The sequence below is a fragment of the Tiliqua scincoides genome, chromosome 2 (assembly GCF_035046505.1).
Source record: "Tiliqua scincoides isolate rTilSci1 chromosome 2, rTilSci1.hap2, whole genome shotgun sequence".
Lineage (NCBI taxonomy): Eukaryota > Metazoa > Chordata > Lepidosauria > Squamata > Scincidae > Tiliqua > Tiliqua scincoides.
In genome coordinates, this window is record NC_089822.1 from 198,495,287 (window position 1) to 198,500,101 (window position 4,815).

Below are 4,815 nucleotides of genomic sequence, written 5' to 3' on the forward strand. Positions count from 1 at the left end.
CATCACAAATGAAGAATTTTAACACTTGTATGGCTCTGTTTGCCACTTATAGGCTGCAATCCTATGCACACTTTCCTGAGAGCAAGCCCCACTGAAGACAATGAGACTTATTTATGAGTAGACAAGCATAGTATTGTGCATTTAGGGTGCAATCCTAACCCCTTATGTCAGTGCTTTCCAGCACTGGCATAGCGGTGCCAATGGGACGTGTGCTGCATCTTGCAATTGGGTGTAACTCACGGAGGCCTCCTCGAAGTAAGGGAATGTTTGTTCCCTTACCTTAGAGCTGCACTGCCCTTATGTCAGTGCTAGAAAGCACTGCCATAAGGGGTTAGGATTGCGCCCTTAATTTTTAGCTGCTTATTTTACCTCAGAATGCCAGATGCAAGAGATGGAACCAGGATGCAGGTCTTTTGTGGTCTTGTGTGCTTCCTGAGGCATCTGGTGGGCCACTGTGAGTTACAGGAAGCTGGACTAGATGGGCCTTTGGCCTGATTCAGCAGGGCTCTTTTTATGTTCTTATGTTAAGGCACATCTGTCAAGCAATGAACTTTGCTAAGCAAAAGCTAGACATAGTGGCAATGATGATTCATAGAGAGAGCCAACACAAGGAATTTTGAAATATTCATTCTCAAAACATTACCAAGTCAATATACTCTTTTTCCCAAGATTTTTTTTATATTAGTTCTTTTCTTTCCAGCACATAAATTCTTCATACTGCTTTAAATACACTCTTTTGAACACTGAAAACTACTCAGAATTCCTGTGATGAAGTACATATGGGCTAGTAAGTACCATAGAAAGTTATGTGTTTATGATGACCAGATACAAAGAAATGGAAGACTTCCCAGGATACTGAAGAGGGGGTTACTATAGCTCTGTTTTGTGCTATATTTCCTGTGAAAAAAATGCTCTTGAATGCGAAATATGTGTTAATGCTACCCCCTCCTGGTCCTCTGTGCTTCTTGCCTCTGTCACAGAAATGGGCAGCAGTGGGGAACACATTGGTGCAGAACTAAGGAGGATCCCAGTAGAATGTGCACAAGTGTTTGTGCACCTTCACTTATAAGGGAGTAGTAGTGCGAAGACGTACACCTGCCCGTGCCCGTGGGGCTCCCTGCTCCACCATCTTATTAGATATTGGACATTAGATCTTGGATCAGGGCCTCAGCTCTGATCTGACTTCTTTGTTCAGTAAATGTGACAATCATGTGCTCTGAAAACCTAACAAAATGCTGGAGTGGCCTGTGCTCTCATGAGGAGTGGCTGCCTCTGATTTCACATTGTTTATTCAATGGTGGGAGAAATGTCCTTCAGTTATGGGAGATTATTTTCTACTAAATGAAAAAAGTGACTGACTTTGCTGCACACATGGAAGTTTTAATCATTACTCCCTCGCAGCCCTGGAAGAATTTTTTTCTCCCTAAACATGGAAACAAGGTCTACAGTTCTTGTTAAGTGGGTCAAATTTCAAGAAAGTCAGGAAAACATCTTGAAAACAGCAAAAATGTAATTTACAAAGAAAACAATCCAGGCATTACTGCCAAAGTGTTTTCCAACAGGAAGGAAGAAAGAATTTCATTTTTCCACACACACACAGAATGAATGTGCTGTACATTAAGTTTGCAATCTCTAGAGCACAAGAAATATCCACTGGCCCAACAGTGTTTAATGCAATGAAATCAGTGTGTGATGTAGAGAAATGTCTCACCTTTGTTATAATCCTTGATTATTCATCAGTGGCATCACTAGGGTTCATGTCACCCGGTGTGGGATGCCAGCATGTCATCCCCCATGCAGTGGGCAGAGCAACACCCCAGGTGGTGGGCATGGTGATGTACCATCACTCCACCCCCACTGCTTTTTTTGGCTGTACCTTTTGATAGAACAAAGAATTCTGCATGAAATTACGCATTGATTGATATATAACATGATGGTATTATTCTTCCAAATTGTGATTTTAGTGATTTTGGTCACTAGTGGTGTCATGTCACCCCCGGGTGTCAACTTACTAACACCTTATTGCAGCAGTTCTCAAACTTTTAGCACTGGAACCTACTTTTTACATTGACAATCTGTCCAAGACCCACCAGAAGTGATATCATGGTGGAAGTGACATCATCAAATTAAAATAAATCAGTATACATAATTAAAGTAAAACAAATAATTAAATAAGCAGAAGCCAGCCCTGTTCCACCAAGTGAATTTACTCTGTAGCCTGCCTGCAATAACACTTCCCCCCCTCCAAAATCAGTAAGGTTTTCAGCCCTAGCCAGTGCCCAGTTCAATTTAAGAACTTCTGTTTAAACCAGATCACTGTCAGGATCCACCTGGCTTTGCATGTCTGTTCTCTGGTTTTTTGGACATAACTTTTGATAGAAAGGAGATATTTTACTCTGGTTTTGCACTGCATTCTACTGGAAAGTCTGCATCCAACAGTATATAACATGACGGTATTACTCCTAACCACCACGATTTTAGCATGTCACCCCCCCAGTGCGCGTCACCCCACCTGTGTGCGTCACCCAGTGCGGCCCACAGTCCCCACACCTCCTAGCAATGCCACTGTTATTCATGCTGATTATTCTATGAAGTTATTGCTACTGCTGGAAATTGGTGGAAGGGGGCATTCTTAGTTTTGTCACTCCCTCATTTACTGTAGGATAGCACAGAATTCAGAAGCTGATATAAAGTGCTGCCTAAGAGACTGTGCTATGACTCTGGACTTACCTGGTTCAAATTTCTTCTTTGTCATGAACTCAGTAGGCGGTCTTCAATAAACTACTCAACCTCCCTTGCCTAGCTACAAACAAAGGATAATATTCACCTTAAAGTGTTGCCATAAGGACAACATTAAGATAATGCATGTGAAGCACTATATAAATGTTTAGTATTATTGCAACTCAGTACTGGCAAGAGGGAACTCAGATCATTAGAGGTACTAGGATATTTACATCCTGGACGATTGTGTCCTGATCAAATACATCCTGGTTATTTTCATCCCTGGACATTCATGTCTGGGGTATTCTTTTGCCCTGGTCATTTGCATCCCACCGCAGGTCATCTGCAGCCTGCGAAGTGCGCAGGATGCAGTGGCAGCCATTTTCAGTGCCGCTGCAGCCCCATGCGCTGGGCAGCTCAGGATTGGGCTGTTTGTCACTAGTGGTGACAAACCCACCCCAAGGTGACCTTACTAACACCTTATTGGTTCCATGCTGTGCAATAATAACATCGCATTGGCTCTTTGAACAATCAAAGGGGGGGTGACGCACATTAGTGACTAAAATCACTTAAATCACGGTTTGTAGGAATAATACCACACACCCCACACCTCCCTTGCAATGCCACTGATCCTACCTTTGTGTTTTAAAATTAAATAAAAAGCACATCTAATGAGTAAATATGAGCAGCAACTGTTACCTTGCACAAGCCCAATCTCATCTGAGCTTGGAAGCTAAGCAGGGTCAGGCCTGGTTAGTACTTGGATGGGAGACCGCCTGGGAATACCGGGTGCTGTAGGCTTATACCATAGTCTTTCGAGATTGAAGGTTGCCAACCAAAAAAAAAATGTAAATATGCATATATTGGGACACAGATGTTCAGGATGCAAAAAGAATTGATGCAAATGTCCAAAACTGGAACACATTTGACCAGGACACAGTGATCCTGTCACTGAATGAAGAAGCTCCTTCATTCATGTGGTCCCTGTAGTAAATAAAGCCAGAAGTCTCACACTTCTGAGTTTGTGAAGAACATGCAACAGAACATGGTAGTGGGCTCCCCACCCCCCCACCCCCGTTGTTGCTTCCTTGATGGTGGTGGCTACAGCCTGTAAGAAGAGAGAAATGAGTGGCTACTGCTTGATCCTGAATTTTATTCCAGGGCTGCATCCATTTGTGGTCAAATCATGGCACAGAATAAGATGGCCCAGCCCAAGGAAGCTTCACAACAGTGGACATCTGAATCGGTGGGTTTACATTCATGCCTGACTGCAGCTCCAGTCTTGAGCTGAAAATGGACAAAAGTCATCACCTGCTGCTGAATAAACTGAGCGAGTGACAAAACAATCAAACTACCAGCTTGAATAAAGATTGACTCAACCCACATCAACCTGTGAGCTAATGTGAATTGGCCGACACATCGCTCCAGTCAATCCCATGCTCCATCTCTGTGCATTTCTGAGCACAGAGCTCTTGTTTCAACCATGCTGAAGAAATGGAAATCTGAAATCATGTGGGAAGAAATGAGCAAACCTTGGGTCATTGTTTAATTTGCTAAAAGAACAACCCCACCTAAGATTCCTTCTGCCATCTGCCAATGATGACAAAACAGCCAAAGATAAAGACAAATATGCTTCAGAGATGGAGCACAGCTGTTGTAGAAGCTGCAAAAAAAAAAAAAAAAAAAATCTAAGAGACCCACATTAATAATAATAGCAATATGCTTGCTATACACTCGGTTTAGGGCTACCGAGTCCAGCATTTCACAACTGCTTCTTTGCTGGCTTTGTCCTTGAAAATACCTAGCAACAATAATATATTATCCTGTTAAAGCCTCTTACATGCAAGGGTATCAAGGCAGTTTGCAATCACTACCGGATTAAGTTGCACGCTGCTCAGATGCAGGGATATAGAAACCAAACAACCAAAAAAGGAAGGTCATGTTAGGGGGCTTTTCGTGTCCTTTCTCCAGCACTCATTCCATCTCCTCATCAGTTAATTCCTAATCTGCTCTCTGTCCTCCTATTTCAGCACTGTGGAGCCACATGAAGTACTTATTTAGGGCACCCGAGCCAAATACTTGATGATGATGATG

General features: G+C 42.8%; 1 pseudogene; it reads left to right on the forward strand.

Annotated features, from left to right (window-relative positions):
- Positions 1-3,402: 3,402 nt before the first annotated feature.
- LOC136642727 (5S ribosomal RNA) lies at positions 3,403-3,522 on the forward strand (annotated as a pseudogene).
- The last annotated feature ends 1,293 nt before the right edge of the window (positions 3,523-4,815 follow it).